Source organism: Manacus vitellinus, unplaced genomic scaffold (assembly GCF_001715985.3).
Source record: "Manacus vitellinus isolate BGI_N305 unplaced genomic scaffold, ASM171598v3 scaffold_34_pilon, whole genome shotgun sequence".
Classification (NCBI taxonomy): Eukaryota; Metazoa; Chordata; class Aves; order Passeriformes; family Pipridae; genus Manacus; species Manacus vitellinus.
The window spans coordinates 7,006,297-7,020,095 of NW_021940488.1; the positions used below are offsets into that span (position 1 = coordinate 7,006,297).

A 13,799-nucleotide genomic window follows, 5' to 3' on the forward strand; every position below is an offset into this window, starting at 1 on the left:
CTATACATTGCATTATTTAATACAATTTCAGTTGATTGTATCTTACTGAAACTTGCATCCTCAGGCAACTTAAGTAACTCTAAGTCACCTAACAACAATCATTTTAACAAATGCTCTACACACACGTTTTTTCTGTTGCTTGTCCAAGATTCCTCATTTTGTAGGTTTCTCATCTACGTAACATGTTCCCTAAGGTTAAGAATGAAAGAGGTCTCTACTACAGACATTCTTGATTGAAATAGCAGATAAATTGCTGCAGTAATGAGAAAATTTCTTTTTCCCTAGATAATTCAGTGGCTTAGCATTGAAAAAAATTTGAGGTGAAGATTCTTTGTGAAATAAAAAAATTGAAGATAATTTCTTTAGGATCAGAATTTGCTAATGAGCCTACTATGGAAACGAAGAGCAAAACTTATTGTTTTAATGGAAGTATGATCAGACTATATTTACAAGACTTATGCTCTCAAAAAAAGAGACTGTTGTATAAGCACTGTGACATGCAATGGCTTTAGAAAATTCTGCTGCATGTCTGGAAGAAAGTGGTTAAAAACACACGATGATGAAGTTAACCTAAATCTTTCATTGGCTTAAAAAAATAGGTCAAGTAATACATTACTAGCTCCGCTCTAAGCCTGTACACAATCCGTACATTCCAAAGTGAAAGAGGTTTTGCTTAACATTCCTACATCCACTTTCATTCATGGTATCTCCAGGTTAAAATATTTAGCTTTTCACAAAAGTGAAAAGCCTTTGCTTTATTTAAAGGGGAAACTCCTATGCTCTTTAACAATAGTACTCCCTTACTAAAAAGATGATTGAATAGATCATTTATTTTACCTGAGTTTTAAAACTAAAATGTTGGCGTGTTTTAATGCAGAAATTATCACGCAGTTCGTATGTGACTTGCAAACAGATTTGTTTCTCTTTTTCTCAGTCTTTGACTGCTGGAAGTAAAGTATCATGAAGTGTTCTGTAGAGCGTTTGGCAGACAGCGTGCGACGCGTCGAGACGTTTGTTAAACACAGGCACACAGGAGGTGCGATGAAGGTCGCATGCACTTTGTAGCTTCCCTTATACAGCCAAGTTCAGCCTGTGAGTCTGGGTGCACTCCCTTCTTTGGTGGGAGCAAAGTCTGAAGAACGATTGACATTCAGCGCAATCTCTGACAGCAGAGATTTTGGGGATGCCACCTACCAAAATGGAGGGCTGGGTTAGGGTGGGAAGCTCTGCCCGGCTCTGTTTTTTTCCCTCCCAAATTGTATTTATTTGCCACATGGGCAGACAGCTTTGATGGTTTTGCCCCCGCTCCTGGAGCTGCTCCCGCGGGCTGCCGGGGGTCTCCCCCCGCCTTTCCTCCTTCCCAGCGGCACAGGGACCGCGGGCCGCCCTGGCGCCAGCCGGTAGGGATGCTCTCTGCTCCCGGGAAGCTGGGGCCGAGCGATAAGAAGACGTGCCGGGAGCTGGCAGGGCCGGGGCAGAGCCCGCCCGGGAGCAGTCGCAGGTGCCGGGGCCGCTGCCCTCCCTCCCCGTGCGCTGCCGGGAGCATCCCGGCTTTTCCTTCAAATAATAATATATAATAATAATAATAATAATAATAATTAATAATAATAATATATAATAAAGTTTCTAGCGCGTGTTTTCGGAGGAAAGGCCTGAAAACGTAAGCTCTAAACCGACCAAGTGGTAAACGCTGGAAGCGCCCCCCACACTAATTTCAGGGAAGCGAAGGAAAGAAAAAAAAAAAAAAAAAAGAAAGGTGTTCATTTTAAGCCACTGTTGTTTTCATTAAATACGGGTCCCCCGGTCCTGTCGCTCACAAGTTTGTTTCCCGGGGGCCCTGCGCCTTCGGTCAGGTTAATTAGCGAGGGCAGGAGGGGATGCGATTCGCGTACGTGCGGCGCGGCCGCCCTGCCCTGCCCGCCCCGCCCGGGGCGGGGGGCGCATCCCTGAAAAAAAGAAAGGTGTTATTTTTAAGCCACCGTTGTTTTCATTAAATACGGGTCCTCTGGTCCTGTCGCTCACAAGTTGCATCCCTGCATCCCGCCCTGCCTTCCCTCCTTCCCTCCCTCCCTCCCTCCCCGCGCCGGGGGTTAGAACCCGCCCTGCCTTCCCTCTCTCCCTCCCTCCCCGCGCCGGGGGTTAGAAAAGGGTTAAGAAACTTGGCTGGAGAGATGAATGGCGCGGCGCGGGGAGGGGCCGGGCTGCGCCGCGGCGGGCGAGGTGGAAGGCGGAGAGGGAGGATCGCGGCTGCGGGTTAGGCTTTGAAAGTCAGCCTCGCAGGCATTGCAGCAGAGCCCGAGCCGCGGGGAGCAGCGCACGGAGCTCGCTCGCCCTGTCATGGCGCGGGGATTCGCGGGGGGGACGGCGGTGAGGACCGCGCGGACTCGAGGGTGGCGGGCAGGCGGGCGCGTCCTGCCCTGCGCTGCCCTGTCCTGCCCTTTCCAGGCCGCGCGGGCACCATCCGCCCGCCTGGCTGTGCCGGGCCGCCGCTCTCCGGGCTCCGTGCCGGGACCGGCCGCGGCGAGGCGTGGGGCGGCTGCGGCGGAGCGGCCCCGAGGCTTCCGGGGCGGCGGCCCGGAGGAGCCGCGGCGTCTGCGGGTGTGAGTGCGGCGCTGTTCCGCCGGGGGAAAATGGCTCCGAGCGGCGGGCCGGGCCGCGCTGCCGGCCGGCGGCACCGACCGAACAATGCCGGGGGGGAGCCCCGCCAGCGCCCCCCGGGGCGGCGGAAGTTTGCCCGTCCGGGGGTGGTGTTAATTTGGGGGAGCGCGGGGAGGGAAAGTTACGAGCCGCCCCCCCCCGAGCCCGCGGGACCCGCGAGTTTCTGCCGAGCGCTTGGCTGCCGCCCGGGCCCCCCCGCTTCGCAGGGACACCCTCGCGGGGCGAATCGCCCGTGGAGCCGCTCGCTCGGTGCTCGCAGCGGCCGCGGGCCGTCGGGCACCCGGGGCCGTGCGGGCACTCGGGGCCGGCCTCGCTCTCCGCCGGGGCGTCGGCTCCCGCAGCTGCGGGCAAGGCCACGCTGCCCCCGCCGCCGCCCCCTGGGCGCGGAGCCGCCCGCCCGCCCCGCCGCCACCTGCGGGCCCCGCCGCCAGCGACGGGGCTTGCCGCGGCGCCGCCGCCGCTCGGAGGTGGCTCCCTGCGCCCCCCAAAGATGCCTTCTCATCGCTTCGGGCTCCCTTAGGGACGTCGCTGTTTTCCCCTTCTAGACTAAAGGTTACTTTTCCAGGCGTGGAGGGTTTTTCTGTGTGTCCCCGAAGCCCGTTAAAGGTGATTTTTTTTTAATTGCCAGCCCACCCTCCCTTTCTCCACGTTGTTTGAGGCTGTTCTTTGTAAGTGTCGGTGGGTGATTAAGTTGGAAGGCAGTGAGACCTAAGGAAACGTGGTGTGGGCAAAACAAGGGCAAGCGTTGTAGCGAGCAGATAGCCTTGTGTGTCTGTGCTGCACCTCTCTTCTCATCCTGTGTTGTGTATTCTGGTGGTTTGCTGGGCTTTTAATTTAAAAAAGGATTCAGCTGAAATGCTTGACACGTGTTGAAGGTGCTGGAAAAAAACAGCAGGGTTTCTGGCTTTGGGATTATGTTGTTGTTAAGAAGGCTGAAGTGGAAGTTGTCCTCTTTTGCCTCATCTTTCTGGAATCTGGAGACTATATTATTCCTTGTTTTATTTTGAGGGGACCTGCCTGCAGTGTCTGACAGCTCACAGGCTGATTAGAATTTAACTGAGTCATGGCACTATAAATGTTCAGAGATACCGTAAAGCTTTATTTAAAAAAGAGTGCGAATCCAGTCTGGAAGACCCGTGGGGAGGAAGCAGTCACTTGTGGAAAGGGGGTGTTGTATCTCTGAGTGAGTGGTAGAAAATGTTTTCTTTAATACTCGTATGAGATTTACTGTTTCTAGGGCTGACTGAACACATGAGAGAGTGACACATTGAGATGCCATATGAGAAAAGCTCTCTGACCTGAGGATATCTTGTCGTTAAAATCAGATTTAATGGCATCTGAGTAACTGTTACTATATGGGCAGCAGTAGTTAACATCTTGGAGAGCAAAAGTTCTCATCCAGAATGATGTTCAGGCAGGTTTGGGGTTTGTGCTGTCTGGGGTGAGTCTCTTCCCAAACTTGTGGTTGAGAAGTCTGACTTGTTGTTCTACAGCGGTCTGTCAAGATAGAGTTGACGTGGACTCCGAAGCAAGACAGCACGTTAGCCATGAGTGAAATGCCTACGTAAGGGTGTACGTGTTTTGTTGAGTGGGATGGGAGAGGTACCGAGTAGTGACTGCATGGTTTGGGCAGGGGTGAAATCTGACCTGCTGTGAGACTGGCCTGTGGTTCTGGGTTATCTAATGAGCAAGAGCTATCAATGGCTTTCAGATTTTTGTAGGCCATGCATGCACAGAATACAAGATGCTGTCAGATGCCAAACCATACTGGATGAACTTCTTTTTTTTTTTTTTTTCCCCTGTTAGTCTTGGGGTAGAAAATTACCAGATGAAAACATGCTCTTCCTCTCTGCTCCCTATACTTCTTTTTCCAAAGTAAAAGATGTGCTAACCAAAATTTATTGTAGTCATAAAAACTATGTTGATAAAGAAGTAAAAGTGAACTAATGTTTTTATATTGTAAACTTAAATGGGTGATCTAATTGCTGGCTGTATCACCTACAGTGTTTGATAGCTGTGTTTGGGGTAAATCTGTTCCATAAAAGGCATCAAGGAAATGTTTAATGTTTTTTTAGTGATTCAGTGAAAGTTACAGAACTTAAACATGAATTAACTTTATAGTGATTGTATTTATCTGTAGTTTTGCTTAATGTGTGATTGTTTAAAAGAATTGGCAAAAGCTTGCTTGCTTGAAGCTTGTTTGGTCATTTCAGAGCTAACTTTGTTTTTCTGGCTTTGAACATTGGCAAAAGGTTTCTATAATACCAGCTTTATTGTTAGCAGTGAGAGCACTGTCAGCTTTACCAATGACAGTGCAGGATGTTACTGTATTAAAAGATAAACTGTTTTGTGTTGTGCCAAGCACATGCATAAACTTGCCCAAGGCAAAGCCAGGGAGTTGCATTTCTCCCAGTCAGCTGTCCTGCTCAGGGGCTGCGTTTGACACCTCTTTGTAGGGCTATCAGAGAAAACATGGGGTTTATAATATTTTTTGTTAATTTTAGAATAGCCCTTCAGAGATTGCCTGAACCTAAAACCCAAATGGCTTGTGGTTGGGTTCTTTTTTTCCCTACATGTGAATGTTTTGGGAGTGGAGGGGATCCAGAAGAGAGCCTGGGGAGGGCGTGGGGTTCCCAAATGGGTGCCTGGTGTGGGAGCACAAGCCTCTTTTCCAGTGGGGCTTTGGTGGCTCCCCTCCCATGCATGGGGCTTGCAGGCAGGGCAGGTCAGGTCTTGGCTCATCTCCCATGTGCTGAATGATAGACTGGGTGATGAGCAGTAGGCGGGATTAATAGGATGTCTGTCCTGTGGATTAAAAAAGGATGAATACCATTTTGGGACAAGAAGTGCAAATTTTGAAGTATAAACCATTACCCCTGAGGAGGGGTTTAATGACAGGCAAGCGGAAAGATACACAGGTAGGGAGTGAAGCCTGAACAGGAGGAAAAGGTGTGAAAGAATATGTACAAATGTACAAAAAAGATAAAAAGCGTAAACTTGACATTTTGTCTAAACAGCCTTAACTTAAAAACAAGAAGGTTAATGGTAACAGCATTTGTGGTTTGCTCTGTCTTCCTGCCAACAGGCCAAAACGATAAGGACAGTAACTGAGCTGTGCTGGCCTGCCTGGGGCAAAGAGTTGTGAGGAAAGTATTTAAAAGGCTTGTGGCATCGCTTTTGGATATTACAGGGTTAGGGTTTCGCTGGTTGCATTTTGAAAATGCTGAGTTAGAAAACAGCATACAGTGGTTGGCAGGCAGCACTTCGGGTGGACATCTGTGACCATATGAAAACTTTCCTGCATTTCCCAGTGGGAAGCTCTGCCTTGGGAAAAGTGGGCAGAGGGATCCTTTTAGTAAAGATGAATGCCTGCTCTTTAGTGTTTCTGGATTATTTATTTCAAATACTTGGAAGTGCTAACGGATCTATTTAGCACTTGAAAGAATTAATTTGGTAATTTATTTGGCTGTCTGTTGCAGGTCACTTGGCTTGATGGTTGAAGAAGGAGAATGGGAACTAAAACTCACGTAAATAAATATTCACGTGTAGAAAGGGGAAGAAGCAGTTGCTAGACATCTTGGGTCAAATCCTTTTGGCATAGTCTTCTCATACTTAAATTGTTATTGGAGCTCATTGTGCCTGTTTAATTGCCTATCTTGAGTGAAACTGTTTTCATACCACTGAAATACCATTGTCTTCAGCAGAGGAAAACCAATATTGCTTATAGACAAAATCAGATAAAAAGAAGAAGCTACAGATCTTCTGTTAGTTTCTGGTTTCTAAGATGCTGAGTTTAGCATAGAAAAGAAACTTGGTGTTGGGAAAGACTTCTGAGGGGTTGATCTTCCTCCTCTAAGAAAGGAAGTTGTGAGGGAGTCCTCGTGAGAGATCAGGCGCTAGATGCAAAATGCGTTTCAGTCTTGGATGAAACTATAATTTGAAAACAAATAAGGGAGAATTTAATGTGTCCCAAAAAGCACTTAATGAAGTTCTGTGCTGAAATGTGTCCAAGCAGTATGTCTTGCTCACATATGAACAGTATTTTTGTTCTCATTGGTCCTGAGTTGATAATGTTGCTCTGATACTGATTTTTTTCGCAGTGAACTTTAAGATTCATGGCTGCATGCTTTCTGCTTCTTCCTTGTGCCCCATCCCACTGTGAAAACGAAGAGGGAAAGGGAACTGAAAAGGTCTTTTCAGTGATGTAGAAAGCAGGGCTTGCCTCAGAGGTAGAAAGAAATGATCATTCTTGCCGCAGGAGATTGTCTTGTAGACATCGTTCATGTCATCACCTGTCCTGCTTTTGGCAGTTCATAAGGCAAAACAAATCAACATTCAAAAAACTGTAAGGTGTGCAAAGCAACTAATCCATATGTGAAGTTTTTGGGAATAAGGTATTATTCTAGAAAAGCCTTTTTTTTTCTTAATTTTAAAAATGTTATTGAAGAATATGAAATTTCTCCAGAAATAACAAATTCTTTTGTTCTCTTTTCTCTGAATTTCCATAAACCTTTTTCGTTACTTGGAACAATACAGAAAAGACTGTTTAGTGCTGACCTAAAGCAAAGCCTGTCTGTACATTGAACCTTGATGGCAATACTGTGTGGGGTGGGTTTTTTGTGTTTTATTTTATGTTTTTACCTACTAGGTAGAAATCTTGGAAGGAGGAATGCTTACATTCACTCCCTTGTCAGTGGTGAAAAACATTTTGTCTACATCTATAGATAGTATAGATCATTCTTAGTATTCTATAGTATAGAACAGTAATACTGGAATTAACTATTTTTTCTCAAATTAGGGTGACTTGAGAAGATGAGGATGTTCTTATTAGAAGTGCTACTTTTTTCTGTTCTGCAGGACCTCTTGTCCTGTTTTTCCTTTGGCCACAAAAGATTCCACGTCCAGCTTATTTCCCCATTCAGCAAAATGGAGTTGAGAAGGCTTTGAACTGTGTTTATTACCTATGTTTATTATCACTGTACCCGACATTTCTCTGTTTATTTTGACTGCAATGGTAGATGTTTCTTTTTTCCCCTAATTGAATACAAATACTGAGGCTTGCCTACTGTTCTGTAGCGCAAATTGTCTTTTGATTTTGTGATGTGTATAGGAGAAGGATTTGCAATAGTATCTGCATGTAGTATTTCGGGGTATTTACTTATTTTTCAGCTTAATTGGCTCTGTTGTTAGGTATCTTTTGTTGGATCTTGATGCTGGCAGTAGTCCAGCATGCTGCTGTTATTTCATGTACCTGAAGGCTTTGAATAGGTTTTTTTTTTTTCTGATGATGACCCATCTATCAACACCTGTATCTCTTCTCCCAGGTAGCAGGCATATTGCAGTGGTCAGTTAGATGTTTGCTCTAAGCTGACTTGAGCCCAGGTGGTTTTGTGGAGGGGGAAGTGCTGAGATGTGCCCCCAGCACACACCATTCCCACTCTGCCCCCTCCATCCTATGCACCTGTACCCACCTGTGGGATCCTTGGTGCTAGAGAAATTCTGTGTTTAAAAAGCTTTTGCATGCGTTTTTTATGGGAGTAGAAGCTAAAGGTCTTGAAATAAGGAGAGGAAGTCTACCTCTGCCAAGCTAGAGGAGTGGGGGAAAGTTCAGCTAAACAGTGGAGAAGGTCTAATGTATTTTATTGTTTTTTAAATACATTTTATTGCAGTTAAATTTGACTCTTTATGCTTGCTGCTTGGGTGGTAACTTCATGACAGAAGATGTAACGTAACCTTTAATAGTGATGCTCGTTACAACAACAGTGGTGAAATAGTAGAAATAAGAATGATCTGGACTATCTGAATTTTGCAACATTCAGTGAAATTTCACTTAGGAATAATAGAAAAGTGATGAGAATTTTTAAGGGGGTGCTTGTGATGGATAAGATATTCTTATTATAGTGTCATATACTATTTAATTCTTATATCTCAAAAACAAATATAATTTCTACTGGTTTTGTTTTTTCTAGCTAATTCTGTGGCATTTAGCATTACACTCACCTGTTTTACTGTGCTTTTGTCTTTTCCTTATGTATGTGTAAATTAATAGTCCTTTTAAAAATTATTTTGATGTTCATAGGTGGAAGTTTGAAGTGTTAAACACTAATCACTACATAGGAAGGAGGGCTTTCATGTCACAGCTGTTTTTTGAATGAAAGGAAGAGAAAGAGGACTGGGACTTTCAGAGATGAATGTGATTTTGTTCTTGCAGAAATACTGTTCCCTTAGTCAGTACAAGTCTAGACAATGTGAGTTGTTTGTGCTGGTTTCGCTGATGGTTCTGTTTGGAAGATTTTAGTTTCTTCAGACCTACACGTTTTTCTGAAATAAAATTGTTATTTGCAGTTCTTACGAACCGAAATAAAGCATGGCTTTCTGTTACACCAACAGTAAGAAAGTAGATGGAGGCAATGTGAGGTAGGAAAACTTGCTATGCAGAGTTTCATAGGGCCATTTCTGCTGTTCTTTCCAGATCGAGCATGAAATTGTTGAGGAAGAAAATTAATACATCCTTGGACTCCTGAAGGAAGAGCTTTCCGGATGGGACCACATTCAAGGTAAATAATTTGTTTGGGTTATTTACCTTGTCTCTTTGTTTTTGGGTTTCTTCTTTGTCTTGCCAAAGCTGTCAGACATGTGCCATGTATAAGCTGTTTAGGATTATAATATGTTTTGAGGTGATAAATTTTCAAGTTAATCCCTGTCTTTTACTCTAAAATGTCTTTTTTCTTTTTTTTGTGTGTGTGTGTGTGCTGATTAAAGAGAAATAAATATTTTTGTAATGTTTGAACTTTTTGTGTGCAATTCACTGTTAAGTCCTGAAGATTTAACCTACTTATTTGGGAGGTAGCAGCTAAATAGCGAAGAACTTGATTTACGTATAATTTCAGAGTGAAAGAGAAGATTAAGAAAAATTTACTGTGTTACCCTCTCTTTTTTTAAATAAAACAGATCCAAATTGAGCTTCTGTGGCAAGGGACCATCCCAGTAAAATCATTATTAGATATTACATTGCAGTGGCTTGTAGACATGTAGCATCACTGTCATTTTGTTCGGATCTGCTCCCTTGGTTCCCATTTCCTAAATCCTATTTTTCTTTGATACCAGGGAAGAATTCCCTGAGTGTTGTCCAGTGATTGCTTATGTATATGCACTTTGGTTTGTGAGTAATTTTATTCACTTGAGTAGCCCCACTGTCCTCAGTGGGCCTACATGCGTGCCTAAGAACTTGAGAATGCTGATGAGCATAAAGAATACAATTTGGGCATGTAATGGTTGACAAGCAGTTGTTGTTTTGTTTCTGGTCTCTCTTAGGACTCATTTGCATTGCCTCCAGTGGCAACTTTTTGAGTGTTTGTAGGGAAGGTCTAGAAGCTGGAGGCAGTCAAACCAAATCCCAGCCTGCAGAACTTCTTGCATATCTGTTGTAATGGCACGATGCAAGATGTATTTTTCTCTTTTTTTTTAATAAATCCATGTGTTGCTTGACTTTATTTGAATACAGCGTTGGTCTGTGTAGCACAGTTTGAGCATCTCCAACAAAATAGAATAGAACAAAGTGAAATCCTTATAAAATATATGTGCTTTTTAAATCTAGGTGGTTTGGATTTATCCAGAATCGGTGTTTTGGAAATAAAGGGAAATTAAGATGATATCCATTTTTTCCCCCATGACATTTTCCATTTGACTTTTCAGAAAAAGAAGTCTAGCATTTCTGTAGTACATCTTAGTTGTCTGAGCAATTGTATTTACAGAAAAGTTAATTGTGTTACTTGCTGGTCTCAGAATCACTGAGATAGGCACTTTGGAATTAAAACATAATTAATTAATTAGCTGCTTAAAACTTGAGATTGTTTTGATCAGCAGCAGATGGTCTCTTATACAGCTTAAACAGAATTTAGTAGACAGTGGCTTTTGTGGCAACAGGCTTTTAGAAATCTTTCAGTTCTTCAAAAACAGTTAAAGTAATTAAAAGCTTTGTTTCAAGATTGTTGCCTCTGTTTAAAAGCAGTTCTGTTTAGTCAGAGTTGCAGAAGCTTAAACTGTAAACAAGGATGTTGCACCAAGTATTCAACTTAGTAACTAAGGTAGTTAAGTTAAAGATTTGAGAAAAACATGTTTATCAGTGTATAGGTGGCTGGTAATCCTGGCACGGTTTGCATTCCATCTTCTGTTTCTAACCAACATTAGAAAACAGTTATGTGCTACGTCTTGGTTATTTTTTTGGAGTGGGGAGTAGGTTTGTTTATTGGTTATAAGCACTAATTGTAGAATACCTGTGTTGGTATACCAAGTTTGCATTGCACACATAAATAGTTTTAATGTGGAATGCAGTAGTGTCTTGATGAGAGGTTTATTTTTGTCACTGGAGTTAGACTGCTTGCTTTAAGTCAAGAGTTCTGGTCTTTATTAGGCTGGTCTTTCTGCAAAAGAGTACTGCTTTAGAAACATAACTGCTGGACTTGATGCTGTGTAAACCTTCATGAAGTGGGAGAGAGGGATGGAATGCAGTCATGCTTAAGGTGAGCTTGTATCAAAGGAAAAGTGTGTGTCAGTGAACTAAAGTTTATAAATTATGTCCTTATTTAAGTCTATGCAAGTCTCAGGAACTTCAAAAGATGCAAATCATGAGAAGCTACAGATGACAATTAAAAACTAATATTAAGTGTAACTATGTTGTGAAAAGAATAAGGTGGTGACTCATTGTGAGCAAGGTTAGCAGAGGCAGCCTTTAATTGAGGAGAAATTGGTCACTGTAAACCAATTATGTCTTATTTTTAATGATGGGTTTCGGAGAACAGCAAATGAGTGTAATATGATCTTGGCTGATAACATGTGCTTTTCTTAGTGGATAAAAACCTGAAAGCCTGAGGATATGAAGCTGCAAACAGAAGTTTCACTTTTTTTTTTTTCCCTCACCCTCCTCTCTCCTCTGAAGAGGAAAAAGTAGGCTGTGCAAGTGGAAGCAACTTAACTTTTTTTTTTTTTTTGTGAAACTGATTAGTGTTTGAACATATTTTATCACTGGGGACTAACATAGTTCTTCCATTTTGTCTGCTTAGGAAATTTGGTAGAGGAGTTGGTAACTTGCAGGGTAGAGAAGCGTCCCTCGTTCTTTCTGTAGCTTGGCATTTAATATTTTACAGCAAACTTTTAAGTTTAACATATTTGAACTTGTACTAGATAGGGTTAATAGGCTAGAACAAAAGGTCAAAGCATAAGGCATTAGGCTTAATTAAGGGAGAGCAAGAGTGGCGGGAGTATGTGACAGTTAAATGGGTTTCCCACAGACTAATGTCTGTTACAGTGCAACCATGCCTCAACTTAAGTGGGTTATTTTGTGCAAAGGGCAGCAGTGATTAGCAGTTTGACATGCCAGACGTTTCTGGCCAATCCCATCTGTTTTAGAGGTTAAAAAGCATACCTTTATGAGCTGATAGATTGATTTGTGTGCCCGTCTGCTAAAGATTAGAAGTCCAAGGCCGATGCTGTAAATGCCAGTTATAGAATATTGTACTTTCTTAGTTGCTCTTTGTTTAAACTGTCAACTGTGGTGTAATGGGGCTAACAGCTATAAAAGTGGCTGTTCAGCACAGGGAACGCGGCGGGGCTGCTGCGGCGAGTGTTTTGAACCAGAAAGGTCTGGGAGGAACGTTTCCTCCTTCCTCGGGTTTGTTTTGAATGTGAGCCTGTTGGCTTTGGGCGTTTTGCAGTGCTTTGCTTGGAAGGGGAATGTGGCTTTAGTGCACTCCTGCGTAAGGCTCACGCCTCTTCTTTATGGCTGTCGCTGTTCTGCGCTTGTCCAGACGTTACCTGTCTCAGCACGAGCAGTTTTCCACTTCCAAGCACAGCTGGCTGGAGGAGAATTTTGGTACTTGAAAGGTTTCAGTGTTTGTCTGAACTCATTATGCTGTCTGTATCCTTCCTGCTCTGTTGTTGAACTGGGACAATACATGCGTATTCTTATTGTTTTTTCTTTGGAGCTCTTACTTTCAGGATAGTCTTTCTGATTGTGTCATGAGGTTGCCTTAGAAGCCTAAAATAATATAGGTAGCACAGTAAGCCTTGACTGTGTTTCTCGTCATCTTTATGACTTTACAAAGTCAAAGTTACATTACTATTAATATAAGACTATTAATAAATCGTTGATGCAATAAAACTGTTTTTGATAATGTTCAAGGTTCATACATAGTTGAAGGTGATTATCCTATTTTAAAATCAAGTAGAGGTCAGACTGTATTGTAAGATAACTGACTGTGGCCCAAATGATATGTGATAGCTTCAAGCCCAATGACAGTCTTCCTCACTTTAAATAAATACATGATTTAAAAATAAATTGTTAACTAAACATGTATTTTGTGGTAACATGCTGATTAACTTCCGTTGTGTTTTGTGAAAAGCAGTGAGATATATGCACTCACTTAAAAGTCGTGCTTAAAGCTCTCATTTTTAAGACATTGTTTAAGTTTTCCCTATTCTCTCTTTCTCTTTCATTGAAACAGTGACACTTGTAGCTAAATATAACTGAGACATATTAGAGACAAATTAGCATTTAGCACCTTGCATTTAATATTCCAACATTAACTTTTAGAATTAGTCACCTGTTTAAAGTTTCTTGGGTTTTCTCTTTGCAAACATGGTTATCTTTCCCTTGCTCCATTTAAAAGTGGAAGATGGTAATGACTTGCTATTCATACTGCAAAGACTGCTCCATGTACCTGAGCTATACTTTTACTGTAGCAGTTGTGACCTATTCCTGAAGAGATTTCCTAATTTGTCAGTAACTTGTCTTCACCTTATGTAGCTTTGTTAGAGCCACCCTAGTTTTTCTTTTTTCTTGTGAAAGTCTTTTACTTATGTTTGAAATGCCTAGAAATATTTTCAGTGTCCTTTAAGATGAGCAAGGCAACATCGTTATCTTGCAGTTTATTTAGTAACTTGGAGCTGAAATGGGCATATGCAGCATCATGTTCTCTATGGAATAATATCTATTTAAATGATTTGGATCTAATACATATTTACATGAAAAAACGTCTTGCCCTTCTCTGTGGGGAGAGAAGGTGAACAAGCATAAATTTTATAATACTCATTGCTTCTCTTGCACTAAATCATACTTAAATTGCAGAAGGTTGTTGGCTTGA

The 13,799-nt window shown here is 42.7% G+C and overlaps 1 protein-coding gene across 4 annotated transcripts in view; it reads left to right on the top strand.

Annotated features, from left to right (window-relative positions):
* The window catches only part of NRIP1 (nuclear receptor interacting protein 1), a 101,926-nt gene that overhangs the window by 28,942 nt on the left and 59,185 nt on the right, over nucleotides 1–13,799 (top strand). For 2 of the 4 annotated variants that reach the window (XM_018076942.3, XM_018076943.3), the window contains exons 1-2: nucleotides 2,205–2,334; nucleotides 9,131–9,215. The gene's annotated coding sequence lies outside the window, so the exon portion shown is untranslated. Of the gene's footprint in view, nucleotides 1–2,204; nucleotides 2,335–3,150; nucleotides 3,265–9,130; nucleotides 9,216–13,799 lie in introns of those variants that run through there. The other 2 variants (XM_018076945.3, XM_029961420.1) reach the window with 2 other exon arrangements.